Source organism: Chiloscyllium plagiosum, chromosome 39, assembly GCF_004010195.1.
Source record: "Chiloscyllium plagiosum isolate BGI_BamShark_2017 chromosome 39, ASM401019v2, whole genome shotgun sequence".
Classification (NCBI taxonomy): domain Eukaryota; kingdom Metazoa; phylum Chordata; class Chondrichthyes; order Orectolobiformes; family Hemiscylliidae; genus Chiloscyllium; species Chiloscyllium plagiosum.
The window spans coordinates 10,536,971-10,552,927 of record NC_057748.1 but is presented as its reverse complement, the minus strand read 5'-3'; the positions used below and the strand labels follow the sequence as shown (position 1 = coordinate 10,552,927).

The 15,957-nt window shown below is 45.6% G+C and overlaps 1 protein-coding gene across 11 annotated transcripts in view; it reads right to left on the bottom strand.

The window, feature by feature from the left end:
- Positions 1-9,885, bottom strand: part of LOC122542220 (modulator of macroautophagy TMEM150B-like) — a 34,012-nt gene extending 24,127 nt beyond the window's left edge. For 2 of the 11 annotated variants that reach the window (XR_006309762.1, XM_043679723.1), the window contains exons 1-3: positions 9,747-9,807; positions 9,098-9,261; positions 8,695-8,870 (exon numbers count right to left, since the gene is read on the bottom strand). The gene's annotated coding sequence lies outside the window, so the exon portion shown is untranslated. Of the gene's footprint in view, positions 1-8,694; positions 9,039-9,097; positions 9,524-9,746 lie in introns of those variants that run through there. The other 9 variants (XM_043679727.1, XM_043679726.1, XM_043679731.1 and 6 more) reach the window with 9 other exon arrangements.
- Between the last annotated feature and the right edge of the window lie 6,072 nt (positions 9,886-15,957).

Genomic DNA, 15,957 nt, shown 5'->3' with positions numbered 1-15,957 from the left:
CTCTCTCTCTCTCACTCACACACACTCTCTCTCTCTCACTCACACACTCTCTCTCTCTCTCTCCTCCCCTGCATGCACATACAGTACCAGGCGTATCCTTTAGTAGCTTTCAATACTTGGCTACTATTCAAGTGGTGGGTTTAGTGTTGAACCTCCCCGAATTGTGACAGTGTATGGCCGTATGAACATTTGAAAGACCAACTGGAGATGGCCAAGAAAGGTCTGCCAAACCTCTACCTCATCTCACTTTCTGCACTATCTCTGTGTCCCTTAGTTCACTTCGAAGGCAAATAGGAATCTATCGAGCTCTGTCTTGAATATACTTGACTGATTTCTGGCAGACAGAATTCCAAAGGTTCGTAAGAATTTTCAACTCATCTCAATCCAGGAAGGGTGGTGGGGTCAAAAATTCTCACAGCGATTAAGCAGAGTCATCGAGACTCGAAACGTTAGCTTGCTCTCTCACCATGGATGTTATCGGCTGTGATCGCCAACATTTATTGTTTTCAAGCAGTATTTAAATAGTTGCTTGCATTGAGATAGCATCCAAGGGCTATATGCCAACAGCTAGAAAACGGGATGGGTGCAGTCAGATTTTTGTTGACAGACACAGCTGCAATGGGCCAAATGTCCTCCTTCTGTGCTGTAAATATCTACAATTAAAGACAAAGAAACTCCAGATGCTGGAATCCAAGGTAGACACAACATCTATGAGTCTATAAATGGCTGACCCTTTATTCTGACATTCCCTACCCAAAGAAAGTATTGCCTCAGCATCTCCTCTGTCAAGCTCCTTGAGTATTTCATGGATTGCAAGTAGGTCATCTCTCATTTTTCTCATCTCTAGGGAGCAGAGACTTAATCTATTCAATTTTTCCTTACACCACCAATCCTCGGAAGCAATCTAGTGAACCTTTATTTTGCTCGAACTCATCTCCACATACCTTGACACCGCCCTTTCCCCCCAGTCCAGGAACTCCCCACCTAAGTTCAGGACACCAACCATGCCCTTCACCTCCTCCATGACTTTTGTTTCCCTGGCCCCCAACCCCTCATCTTCACCACGGACATCCAGTCACTATACCCATTTATCCGGCATGACAAAAGCCTGCAAGCCCTCCATTTCTTCCTCTCCCATCGTCCCCACCAGGACCCTTTCACCTCCACTCTCATTTGTTTGGCGGAACTGGTCCTCGCCCTCAATAATTTCTCCTTTGAATCTTCCCACTTCCTCCAGATCAAAGGGGTAGCCCTGGGCACCCACATGGGCCCCAGCTATGCCTGTCTCTTCGTGGGTACATGGACCAGTCCATCTTCCGCAGTTACACCGTCACCATTCCCACCTTTTCCTCTGCTACAGTGATGACTGTATCGGCACCACCCTGTGCTCCCACGAGGAGGTTGAGCAGTTCATCAACTTCACTAACAGATTCCACCCCGACCTTAAGTTCACCTGGACTATCTCAGACACCTCCATCTCCATCAATGGTGACCGACTCAACATGGACATCTACAAACCCAGCAACTTCCACGGCTACCTGTTCGACACCTCCACCCACCCTGCCTCCTGTAAAAACATTATCTCTTATTCCTAATTCCTCCACCTCCGCTGCATCTGCTCCCAAGAGGACTAATTCCACCACAGAATACATGAGATTTGGACTTAATGCTATGTAATGAGCCAGACTTTATAAAAGATCTTAAAGTAAGTGAATACTTAGGATGCAGTGATCATAATATGGTAGAGTCTACTCTGCAGTTTGAAACAGAGAAGGCAAAATCGGATGTAATGGTGTTACCGTTAAATAAAGGTAATTACAGGGGCATGAGAGAGGAACTGATGAAAATCGACTGGAAGCAGAGCCCAGTGGGGAAGACAGTAGAGCAACAATGGTGGGAGTTTCTGAGTGTAATTGAGAACAGAGTACAGAGGTTCATCCCAAAGAAAAGAAAGACTATCCCGGGGGGGGGTGGAATTAGATAAAAGAAAGTCAGGAAATGTATCAAAGAGAAAGAGAGAGCCTATAAAGTGGCCAAGAGCGCTTGGAAATCAGAGGATTGGGAAGGCTACAAAAACAAATAGAGGATAACAAAGAGAGAAATAAGGAAGGAGAGGATCGAATACGAAGGTAGGCTTGCCAGTAATATTAGAAATGATAGTAAAAGTTTCTCTCAACAAACGCAAGGCAAAAGTAGACATTGGGCCACTCCAAATTGATGCAGGAAGGCTTGTGTTGGGAGGTAAGGAAATAGCTGAAGAATTTAATAAGTATTTTGTGTCAATCTTCACAGGGGAAGACATGACTAATATCCCAATAATTAAGGAGAGTTGGGGGCAGAGTTGAGTATGGCAGCCATTACAAAAGAGAAAGTGCTAGAAAAGCTAAAAGGTCTAAAAATTGATAAATCTCCTGGCCCCGATGGGCTAGAGTTCTGAGGGAGGTGGCTGAGGAAATAGGGGCGGCGTTGGTTGTGATCTTTCAAAAGTCACTGGAGTCAGAGAAAGTCCCAGATGATTGGAAAGTCACTGTTGTAGCCCCCTTGTTCAAGAAAAGATCACAACAAAAGATGGAAAATTATAGGCCGATTAGCCTAACCTCGGTTGTTGTTAAAATTCTAGAATCATCGTTAAGGATGAGATTTCTAAATTCTTGGAAGTGCAGGGTCAGATTAGAACAAGTCAGCATGGATTTAGTAAAGGGAGGTCATGTCTGACAAACCTGTTAGAATTCTTTGAAGAGGTAACAATTAGGTTAGACCAGGGAAATCCAGTGGATGTTATCTATCTAGACTTCCAAAAGGCCTTTGATAAGGTGCCTCACAGGAGGCTGCCGAGTAAGGTGAAGGCTCATGGTATTTGAGGTGAGCTACTGGTATGGATTGGGGATTAGCTGTCTGACAGAAGGCAGAGAGTTGGGATAAAAGGTTCTTTTTCAGAATGGCAGTGGGTGACAAGTGGTGTCCTGCAGGATTCAATGTTGGGGCTGCATCTGTTCACTTTATATATTAATGATCTGGATGAAGGGACTGGGGGCATTCTAGCGAAGTTTGCCGATGATACGAAGTTAGGTGGACAGGCAGGTAGTACTGAGGAAGTGGGGAGGCTGCAGAAGGATCTAGACCGTTTGGGAGAGTGGTCCAGGAAATGGCTGATGGAATTCAATGTGAGCAAATGCGAGGTCTTGCACTTTGGAAAAAAGAATACAAGCATGGACTACTTTCTAAACGGTAAGAAAATTCATAAAGCCAAAGTACAAAGGGATCTGGGAGTGCTGGTCCAGGATTCTCTAAAGGTTGACTTGTAGGTTGGGTCCGTGATTAAGAAATCAAATGTAATGTTGTCATTTATCTCAAGAGGGTTAGAATATAAAAGCAGTGATGTGCTTCTGAGACTTCATAAAGCTCTGGATAGGCCCCATTTGGAGTACTGCGTCCAGTTGTGGGCCCCACACCTCAGGAAGGGCATACTGGCACTGTAGCGTGTTCAGTGGAGATTCACACGGATGATCCCTGGAATGGTAGGCCTAACATACGATGAACGGCTGAGGATCCTGGAATTGTATTCATTAGAGTTTAGAAGGTTGAGGGGAGATCTAATAGAAACTTACAAGATAATGCATGGCTTAGAAAGGGTGGATGCTGGGAAGTAGTTTTGGTTAGACGGGGAGACTAGGACCCATGGGCACAGCCTTAAGATTAAAGGGAGTCAATTTAGATCGAAAATGAGGAGACATTTCTTCAGCTAGAGAGCGGTGGGCCTGTGGAATTCATTGCCAAAGAGCGCAGTGGAGGCTGGGACGTTAAATGTCTTCAAGGCAGAAATTGATAAATTCTTGATCTTGCAAGAACTAAGGGCTACAGGGAGAGTGCAGGTAGGTGGCATTGAAATTCCCATCAGCCATGATTAAATGGCGGAGTGGACTCGATGCGCCAAATGGCCTTACTTCCACTCCTATGTCTTCTGGTCTATTGGAAATGGCCTCCTTCTTCAAAGACCACAACTTTCCCTCCCACATGGTCAATTATACCCTCCAGCGCATCTCCAACCTCAAAACCCACCCTTCCAATCTCAACGAGGACAGAACCTCCTGGTCCTCACCTTCCATCTCCACCAACCTCCGGATATATTACATCATCTTCCGTCATTTCCGCCACCTATAAACAGACCCCACCACCAGTGATATATTTCCCTCCCCACCCCTATCTGCATTCCGGAGAGACCATTCCATCAGCCCACCACCATCTCCCCCTTCCCTCCTGGCACCTTCCCCTGCCACCACAAGAATTACAAAACCTGCACCCACACCACCCCTCTCACCTCCCTCCAAGGCCCCAAAGGAACCTTCCACATTCAACAGAGATTTACCTGTACTTCCACACACATCATTTCCTGTCTCCGTTGCTCCCGATGTGGTCTTCTGTACAGTGGAGAGACAGGAAGCCTACTTGCAGAACGTTTCAGAGAACATCTCCAGGGCATGCACTAAACAACCCCACCGCCCTGTGGCCGAACACTTTAACTCCCCATCCCACTCCCCCAAGGACATGCAAGTGCTGGGCGTCCTCCATCACCAAACCCTAATCACCCAACACCTGGAGGAAGAAGGCCACATCTTCCACCTTGGGACCGTCCAACCACACAGAATCAATGTGGATTTCATCACTCTCCTCATTCCCCCTCCCCCCATCTTATCCCAGATCCAACCTTCCAACTTGGCACTATCCTACCTGTCCATCTTCCTTCCCACCTATCAGCTCCATTGCCTTCTCCCCCACCTTAATTTACCTATCGCATTCCCAGCTATCTTAACCCCAGCCCCACCCACCTCCCATTTATCTCTCAGCCCCCTTGGCCCACAAGCCTCATTTCTGATGAAGGGCTTATACCCAAAACGTCGATTCTCCTGCTCCTTGGATGCTGCCTGACCTGCTGTGCTTTTCCAGCACCACACTCTCAACTCTGATCTCCAGCATCTGCAGGCCTCACTTTCTCCTCTTTTATTTCGCTCACCCTTGTTTTGGGAATACTGTGTGACTATTATACAACAAGATGTTCAATCGTGATCTGTTGTGACCAGTAATCCTCATTGGCTGCACCAAAGGTTTTGTGAGTAACCATCACTTCCTCACTCCCCTCCCACTGTCCTGTGTTCCCAATCAAGAAAGGCCACGGTTTTAATTTCTACTCAGTGCTGAGTCCGTTAAACTCAATTGAAGGGATAACACTTGGGTAGCCTAACTGCTGGGAAAGTACTGTATTTGAATTAAGGCAAGGAATTTAATGGGTGCAAAGTCCCACATAGACCTGTGGTGTAATCTAGAACGTGAAGTCACAGATTTAGGCCAAAAGAGAAATGGGGAGGAACTAATTCTCTCGTCAATCTGTGGAATTCACTGCTCCAGCGTGTGGTGGATGCTGGGACATGGAATAAGTTTAAAAAGGAGATAGACATATTTTTAACTGGTTGAAGCGTTATGGGGAGGAGGCAGGAAAAGGGAGTTGAGGCCAATATGAGATCAGCCATGATCGTATTAAATAGCGGAGCAGGCTCACGGGAGAGGAATAACATCCTAGTTATGAGGTTATTAGCTTATGTTCTGAGACGATAAGACGTAGGAACAGAAGTAGCCTCAGGCGACTGACTGTGTGGAGTTTGCATCCTCCCACAGTCCAAAGATGTGCAGGGTCAGGTGAATTGGCCATGCTAAATTGCCCATAGTGTTAGGTAAGGGGTAAATGTAGAGGTATGGGTGGGTTGCGCTTTGGCGGGGCGGTGTGGACTTGTTGGGCCGAAGGGCCTGTTGCCACACTGTAATGTAATCTAATCTAAAGTAGCAAAGGAGCACCAAGGGTTATGGACAGAAAGTGCAGTGACAATTATCAGATCAACCATGATCTCACTGAATGGCCAAGTGGACCCATGGGTTGAATAGGCCTTCTTCTGCTCCTCTGCCTTGTGGTTTAAGTAGGCCATTCAGCCCATCGAGTCGGCTCCATCATTGTGAGTTGTGCCTGATCTGACAATCCTCAACTCCACTTTCCTGTCTTTTCCCTCTAACACTTGATCCCATTACTGATTAAAAACCTATCCACCTCTGCCTTGACTATTCTTCGTGACCCAGCCTCGATGGCCCTCTGTGCAAACAAATTCCCAAGCTTCACAACCCTCTGAGAGAAGAAATTTCTCCTCATCGCCGCCTTGAATGGGTGACTCCTTATTCTGAGAGGGCGTCCCTCTAGTCCAAGGCTCTCGCACCAATGGGAAGCAACCTCTCCACATCTACCCTGTCAAGCCCTGACGTAGTTGAATAATCTGACATTAACATGGGCTGCACAGAATCTACACTGTTTGGAAAGGAGGTGGGAGGGGAAAAAGTGTCAATTCAAAAGGCCTTCTTAATCCCACAGTCTCGCTTTCTTTCACCAAATGATTCCGGAGAAAAAAACTCATTACGTATAAATTCCTTGGTCACTAAACCTGCACACATCACAAGCTGTATTTTCTTTAAGCGTTTACATTTGTCTAAATAAATCATGACTTTTATATATTTTTATTCCTCGCCCTATCCCACTAAATCCCACATTGCTTATTGGTCTTCTGTACTAGATCAGGAACTAGCCCAGAGGATGTCCATGCCAACGTCAATCCTCATATAGTTCCTTTGGAGTTCACACTCCAGGTATTAACTATTTATAATCATTAAATATTGACTTAACCAAAAATTCTATATTTATGGATTGGCGTAGCTCAAGTCAATGTGGGAATCTCTATCCATGGGACACAGAAGCTTTTCAGAGCAAGTTTCTTTGTGCTCACAGCTAGCTTGTAGTCTCTACAAACAGAGATCCCTACAAACCAAATAAACGAAAAAGAATCCTAAATCTTAGAATCCCTACTGTGTAAAAGCAGACCATTCGGCCCAGCAAGTCCACACTGACCCTCCGAAAAGTATCCCATCCAGATCCAACCCCACATTTCCCATGATTAATCTACCTAGCCTACACACTATGAGGCAATCTAGCACGGCCAATTCAACTAACCTGCACATCTTTGGACTGTGGGAGGAAACCCATGCAGACACGGGGAGAATGTTCGACTCCGCACAGTCACACGAGGTGGAATTGAACCCGGGTCCCTGGCACTGTGAGGCACCATACTGCCCCTTTCTGTCCTTTATTAGAATTGGATTAGATTAGATTATTTACAGTGTGGATACAGGCCCTTCGGCCCAACAAGTCCACACCGACCCGCCGAAGAGTAACCCACCCAGACCCATTTCCCTCTGACTAATGCACCTAACACTACGGGCAATTTAGCATGGCCAATTCACCCGACCTGCACATCTTTGGACTGTGGGAGAAAACCAGAGCACTCGGAGGAAACCCACACAGACACAGGGAGAATGTTCAACTCTGCACAGACAGTCACACGAGGTGGAATCGAACCCGGGTCCCTGTCACTGTGAGGCACCATACTGTCCCTTCCTGTCCTTTATTAGAATTAGGATCTCCAGTTTTGACATTTATTGTTCCATATTCCTCAACAGGAAATACAGAGGTTATCTACACAATGGGTCCAAAAGCAGAAAGGACCAGATCAGGCTAAGACTACTTTGTCAGATTTATTGACTGTTGTAATAGGAACACAGAAACATAGAAAATGGGTGCAGGAGAAGGCCATTCGGCCCTTTGAGACTGCACCACCATTCAGTATGATCATGGCTGATCATGCAATCTCAGTATCCCACTTTGTCTCCAGACCCCTTGATCCCTTTGACTACAAGGACCACACCCAGCTCCATCTTGAATATATCTAACAAACTGGCCCTAACAGCTTCCTGTGGGAGAGAGTTCCACAGGTCCACAGCTTCCAGAGTGAAGAAATCCTTCCTCATTTCAGTCCTGAATGACATACCCCTTATTCTTAGGCTATGACCCCTAGTTCTGGACTTCCCTAACATCGGGAACATTCTTCCTGCATCTAGCCTGTCCAGCCCCATGAGGATTTTATACGTTTCTATAAGATCCCACCCCCCCCCCCTCAATCTTCTAAATCCCAGCAAGTCCAAGCCCAGTCAATCCACACTTTCTATATAGAAGCAAAAATACACCCAAGGGATACTGAAACAGCAAATTTGCACAACATCTGAACAAGTCTGTTTATTTAGGTAAAATAAGAAAACAAGAAAATAAAGTTTAAAATGTTTGCCGTTACTTTCACTAAGTTCTGGGTGAACCTTTTGATTGGTAATAACAGCAGAATATTCTGCTGCACTTCCCTTTCACTCCATATGGAAGGTCAAGTGGCTGCAAAGTTTTTAAAGACTCCAAGTAATTCTCTTAGTCATAAGGTTCTGCCATATTTTTACTCATCCACCAAGGAGTTCTGGAGAAGTCAGTTTATATTTTGATGGCGTTTGGTTCATGAGCGTTTAGTCCCCAGAAAAAAAGTGACAGTTGAGACGCAGAATTGCCTGCACACAAAAATATCTTCCCCTGACGAAGGCGCAGCGCTCTGAAAGCTTGTGATTTCAAATAAAGCTGTTGGACTGTAACCTCTGACTTTGTCCACCCCAGACCAACACCAGCATCTCCACAACACTCAAAAGTATTACAACAGTTGGAGATAAGATCAACAAGTACAATCTGATTTTACAAAAATAACGCTTCTTTAATTCAATTTTTTTACTTACCAATTCTCAGCCCGCTTTCCTGATGGTGTTGAGTCCTTAGTAGGGTGAGTATCCCAATCCTTTGCTCAAGGGATTAAAGATTCAGAGATAGGTCGGCATGTTCAACTGTGTGGGGCTTCACTGACCAGGAATCCAATCTTTTCTAGCTTCCTTAATATCCTTTCCGTCTCCCTAATCTGGAGAAGCCGAGAACATAGCAGCAATCTTTCATCCACTCCAGCTGAGGCCAGTTCACAAGGCATGGACCAGGAACAGAATCCAATTCTACATTTCTTGGTTCAGCATTGCCAAATAGCAAATTTCCAGAATTGGGCCCATGGAATTTATTTCTTACATCAAATTTCCTGTTGAATGTATTGTTTATTATATATATTAATGTATATTTAAAGTATAGATCACTCACCTCTTTCCAAATGAATAACGTGAAAGCAATGGAACTAATCCCGTGGGTGTAATTTAACTCTACACATAAGCAGAGAGAGTTTCCACTGAGAAAATCTTCAACTTCATTCAGAGCTTGTTACCGTATATACTCATGCATATGCCTACTCAATATATAAGTTTGCCCTAGTGAAGAAAAATCAAATTCACCAGGATTAGGTTAGGGTTACAAATTAAAATGCATCAGTTTCCTTTTTGGACTGAAGTGCTACTACTCTCCACAGTCTGAAAATCACCATAATCCTGGACAGCCTCCATGGACTACTCTCATTCAAATCATAGAGTCGCCAAAGTGTGGAAGCAGACCATCTGGCCCATCAAGTCCACACCGCCTCTCTCAATAGCATCTCACCCACACTCACTCCCATGCCCCCTTTATCCTTGCATGCCCCATGCCTAATTCCCCTAACCTGCACATCTTTGGACTGTGGGAGGAAACTGGAGCACTCAGAGGAAAGCCATGCAGTCGGTCAGCCAAGGCTGGAATATAACCCTGGTCCCTGGCGCTGTGAGACAGTGTTGAACACTGAGCCACCATGCTACCCTAGAGGGAGGCAGCAAAGGATTTTTTTTGAAAAGTCACGGTGCCCTCCACTGATTCAGGAACTGACCCCTCACTTTTGGCATCAGACTATGCGGCAATCAGCTGTACAAGCTAACCAACCCTTTCCATTAGTTATACTCCCAGTACTTCCTTGATTGACAGTGATAATGCTCTCCTACACAATAGATTTCGAGCCTGAAATTAGACATGTCCTTTACATGGGTTGTCTTTGAGAATAATGGCTTACGTGGATATGAGGTCATGAGGACAGCAGGGAGTGGAAAATGATTCATATTCTTGAGCAAGCGTGACAGAAATTGGGGATTTAAATTCAGGGTGGGGGAGGGGTTTAATCTAACCTTCTTGAGTGACCTCATGAAAAGGAGTTGGCAATGAGATAACACGGATGTTAGCTGCCAGTATGAAAACTAAAATGACTCTTAGCGCAATAAATGGGAACTATTGCTCTGGACTTGTGACCTTATTACTTCTCAGCATTATCGCTGTCAATCAAAGCAGTTCTATCAGGGAATGGAACTTTGTGCTGGGGAGGGTGATATCGAAGAGTAATTTTCCATAGATCACTAAGCATAATTGAAACAGAGATAATGGGTGATATCAGAGGGAATGCATAGGAATGAAATCAATCAAGGAGATTTATATAAACAGTTCATTGTAATCCAGCTGAGCAAGGGATCTGAGATCTGTATCAGCAAGACAGTGATCTCCTTTACAGAGGAGATTCACCAGGATGGTGTCTGGGCTGGAGAACATTAGCTCTGAGGAGAGATTAGATAGGCCGAGGCTGTTATCCTTCGAGCAGAGAAGGCTGATGGAGGGGAATCTAATTGAGGTGTACAAGATTATGAGGTAGAAAGGAAGAAACTTTTTGCCTTAGTGCAGGGATCAAGGTTGGAAAAGGTTATAAGAGATAGGATTTATAATCATCTAGAAAGGAAGAATTTGATTAGGGATAATCAACACAGTTTTGTGAAGGGTAGGCCGTGCCTCACAAACGCTATTGAGTTCTTCGAGAAGGTGACAAAACAGGTGGATGAAGGTAAAGTGGTTGATGTGGTGTATGTGGACCTCAGTAAGGCGTTTGATAAGGTTCCACACGGTAGGCTATTGCACAAAATAGAGTTTCGGGGTGGAGGTGATTTAGTGGTTTGGATCAGAAATTGGCTAGCTGAAAGAAGGCAGAGGGTGGTGGTTGATGGGAAATGTTGATCCCGGAGCTCAGTTACCAGTGGTGTCCTGCAAGGATCTGTTTTGGGGCCACTGCTGTCTGTCATTTGTATAAATTATCTGGATGTGGGCGTAGAAGGATGGATTAGTAAATTTGGGGTTGACACTAAGGTAGGCAGAGTTGTAGATAGTGCCGAAGGATGTTATGGGTTGCAGAGGAACATAGATAAGATGCAGAGCTGGGCTGAGAAGTGGCAAATGGAGTTTAATGCGGAAAAGTTACTTCGGAAGAAGTAACAGGAATGCAGAGTACTGGGCTAATGGTAAAATTCTTGGCAGTGTGGATGAACAGAGAGATATTGGTGTCCAGATGCATCAATCCCCGAAAGTTGCCACCGAGGTTGATAGAATTGTCAAGAAGCTATATGGTGTGTTGGTGTTTATTGGTAGGGGGATTGAGTTTCGGAGCCACAGCTGTACAAGGCACTGGTAAGGCCGCACCCGGAGAATTGCATACAGTTCTGGTCACCGCATTATAGGAAGGATGTGGAAGCTTTGGAAAGGGTTCAGAGGAGATTTACTAGGATGTTGCCTGGTTATGGAAGGAAGAACTTACAAGGAAAGGCTGAGGGAACTAAGACTGTTTTCATTGGAGAGAGGAAGGTTGAGCGGTAACTTAATTGAGACATATAAGAAAATCGGAGGGTTAGATAGGGTGGACAGTGAGAGCCTTTTCCCTCGGATGGTGAAGGCTAACACGAGGGGATATAGCTTTAAATTGAAGATGATAGATTTAGGACAGATATCAGGGGTAGTTTCTTTACTCAGAGAGTAGTCGGGGCGTGGAACGGCCTGCCTGCAACAGTAATAGACTCGCTGACGCTAAGGGCATTTTAATGGGCATTGGACATACATATGGATTATAATGGACCGGTGTAGGTTAGATGGGCATCAGATTAATTTCACAGGTCGGCGCAACATTAAGGGCCAAAGGGCCTGTACTGCGCTGTAACCTTCTATGTTCAATAACCAGAGGCGTATTCAAGACAAGAATTTAAGGAAGGGTCCTTTTTTTCCGCCAGATGGTCTGGAGCACATTGCCTGAAAGACATGAAGTATTGCAACATCTAAGAAATCTTTAGATGATCACTTGAAGCACCATAGCATTAGAGGCTATGGGCCAAGTGATTAGATTCGATTCCCTACAGTATGGAAACAGGCCCTTAGGCCCAACAAGTCCACACTGACCCCCTGAAGAGTAGCCCACCCAGATCCATTCCTTTACTCTATAGTTACGCCTGACTCATGCACCTAACACTATGGGCAATCTAGCATGGCCAATTCCCCTGACCTGCAGGTCTTTGGAGTGTGGGGGGAAACCGGAGCTCCCGGAGGAAACCCACGCAGACACGGGGAGAACGTGCAAACTCCACACAGACAGTCAGCCGAGGGAGGGAATCAAACCCAGGTCTCTGCCGCTGTGAGGCAGCAGCGCTAACCTCACTGAGCCCCCGTGTCATGCCCAAAGAGACAAAGTGCTTGATGACCAGCATAACCACAATGGGCCAAAGGGCCTCTTTCTGTGCTGTAAAACTCTGTGATTCTGTTTGGCTTGGTGTGCTCCACCCACGAGCAATGGGACACAACAAGGAGGCAACCCCTAACTCAGAATCCTTGGACAGTACCATCAACATCGAAAATTATGAACGGAATAGATAAAAGTAGAGAGGATGTTTCCACTGGCGGGTGAAACTAGGACAAGAGGGCATCGCCTCAAGATTAGAGGGACCAGATTTAGGACTGAATTGAGGAAGAACTTCTTCACCCAGACAGTGGTAAATCTGTGGAATTCCTCGCTCAGTGAAATAGTTGACGCTACTTCAGTAAACGTTTTTAAAGCAAAGACATTGTTTTTGAACGATAAAGGAATTAAGGGGCATGGTGAGAGCGCGGGTAAGCGAAGCCGAGGTCATGAAAGGATCAGCCATGATCCTATTGAATGGTTGAACAGGCTCGATGGGCCGGATGGCCTACTTCCTGCTCCGAGTTCTTCTGGTCTTCCGTAACCCACATCCTCAAATCGGTTAGAAAGGGGAAAGGCGGCAGGTTCTCTGGGGAACGCCACTGGCTGCAAATCCTGACTTGGAAACATAGCAATGTGCCCTTCAGGGTCTACGTCCGGTCACTCCCTGCTATAACAGCACCGTGGGCGGACCTACAGCACGAGGACTGCCGCGGTTCAAGAAGGCAGCTCAGCTCGACCTGTGCTGGGCAAATAAACAGTGCCCACATCCCATGAAAATATCAGTAAAACTACCACAGCCAGTGCAGGGATAGATTCTGAATTGTTGCCCATTTAGCCAAGTGAGCTTCCCAGCCCTGAGCACAGAGGAACCAATTATAAATCAGTAAAAATCATGATGTTCAGCAGCCTGTTTGCCACCTGCTAGAGTCATTGAGTCATAGCACACAGAAGCAAACCCTTTGGTCCAACTTGTCCATGCCGACCAGATATCTGAAGTTAATCCAGTGCTAATCCATGGCAGCACGGTGGCTCAGTGGTTAGCACTGCTGCCTCACAGCACCAGGGTCCCAGGTTCAATTCCCGCCTCAGGCGCCTGTCTGTGGAGTTTGTACATTCTCCCCGGGTCTGTGTGGGTTTCCTCTGGGTGCTCCGGTTTCCTCCCACAGTCCAAAGATGTGCAGGTCAGGTGAACTGGCCATGCTAAATTGCCTGTAGTGTTAGGTGCGTTAGTCATGAGGGAAATGGGTCTGGGTGAGTTACTCTTCGGAGGGTCGGTGTGGACTTGTTGGGCCGAAGGGCCTGTTTCCACACTGTAGGGAACCTAATCTAAGTTCAAATTGCTATAATTTCACTGTCAATGGGTAGAACGTGCCTACAATCCTCAAGCTTCTGTGTCCAAGCCCCACCTTAGGACTCAAGTTGAACAGTCAAAGCTGACACTGAGGGTGTGCTGGACTGCCGATGGAACGGTCTTCCAGATGAGAAGAAGCCCCATTTTCCTCCCGGGACCCCACTGAAAGAGCCCATGTCTGGTGCTGTGTCGTGTGGTCCCCAGGCGCATGAACCAATTCCAATTTTGCACTCAGACAAACAGCTCTTCATCGAAAGTGTTCTTCAGATTTTACTCCATGTGCTGCAGACTGATACATTACAGCTCAGCGGCTGCAGTGCAGCGGTGACAGTGTCACACCGGATACATGCTCACATGACTATTAGTTCCTGAGTCTTTCCGAATGATACAACATTCCCTCTTTCTTTCTATAGAAGATGGCTCTGGGTCACTATAACTGTCCATTTGTTACATTATTACACCTGGACGAGATTATTAATAATTGACTTTTATCATTTAAACTTAACACGCACTCATAAACAATAAAAGCAAATTATGCAGGATATAGATTCATAGAGCTATAAAACCCTCCAGTTCAACTCATCCATGCTGGCCAGATATCCTAAATTAATCTAGTCCCATTTGTCAGCATTTGGCCCATATCCCTCTAAACCCATCCTATTCAGATGTCATTTAAATGTTGTGATTGTACCAGCCTCCACCACTTCCTCCGGCAGCTCATTCCATACACGTACCACCCTCTGCATGAAAAAGTTGCCCCTTAGGTCCCTTTTAAGTCTTTCCCATCTCGTCTTAAAGCTATAGTTTTTAGTTTTGGACCCCCTACGTGGGGAAAAGACCTTTACTATTCATCTTATCCACGCTCCTCATGAACTTATAAACCTCTATAAGGTCACCTCTTGTTCTCCACCACTTATGCTGAAAATTAAAATAAAATAGACATCTGAAACGATCACAAAGTGCATGGTTTAGTTTAGATTAGTTTGATTTAGTTTAGTTTATTATGCTTGCATTCACTGTTCAGACCCATGAGTATAAGAGCTGAGACATTATGTTGACGTTGTACAGGACATAGATGAGGCCTCTGGTCTGGTCGCCCTGTTATAGGAAGGACATCAACAAACTGGACTTGATTCAGAAGGGATTTACCAGGATGTTGCTGGGAATGGAGGGTTTGAGCTATAAAGAGGGGCTGGATAGGCCGGGACTTTTTTCACTGGAGCACAGGAGGTTGAGGGGTAATCTTTAGCGGTTTATACAATCATGAGGGGCATAGGTAAGGTCAATGGCAAGTGTCTTTCCCTAGGATGGGGATTTCAAGAACTCGAGACCGTATTCTTAAGGTGAGAGGAGAAAGAGTTTAAAAAGACATGAGTGGCAATTTCTTTTACACAGAGATTGGTTCGTGTGTGGAATGAACTTCCAGATGAAGTGGTGGGTGCGGATAGTTACAATGTTTAAAAGATGTTTCGATAAGATCATGAATAAGGAATGTTTGGAGGGATATGGCCCAAGCATACGCAGGTGGGACTAGTTAAATTTAGGATTATGGTTGGCCTGGATTAGTTGGATTGAAGGATCTGTTTCTATGCTGTATGATTCTGTGACTCTATGCTAGAGAAACTCAGCGGGTCTGGCAGCATCTGAGAAAAGAGAAACAGAGTTAATGTTTTTATTCATTCACGGGACGTGGCTGGGTCAGCATTTATTGCACATCCCCGATTGCCCAGGGTCAAGATTCAACCACATTGCCATGTGGTCTGGAGTCCCGTTTAAGACAGACTGGGGAAGGATACTTGCGAATGAGATGAACTTTTCTCCTGACAGTTGGCCACCGTTTCATGGTCATCATCAGGTTCGCTATTGAACTCCAATTCCAACATCTGCAATGCTGGGAATTGAACCTGAGTTCCCAAGACACCAGCAGGGTCTCTGGATACAGAGTCTAGCAAATAATATCACTTGGCCACCACCTCACCCTGTTCAATGAGAATTCTGAGGAGAAGACATACCAGACTTAAAATATTCACTCGGTTCCTGTTTCCATGCTCGCTAAGAGCCTTTCAGTGTTTTAGTTTTCTCAAAAACAGTATATGCCAGTGGACTATCAATAAAATATTGTGCCTCCATTTGGCATTAATCGGTTTCAGTGGTGAACAGCACAGGGCTTCACTGCACATAGGGAGCGGGGGCAGGGACACTGCACAGGGGGAC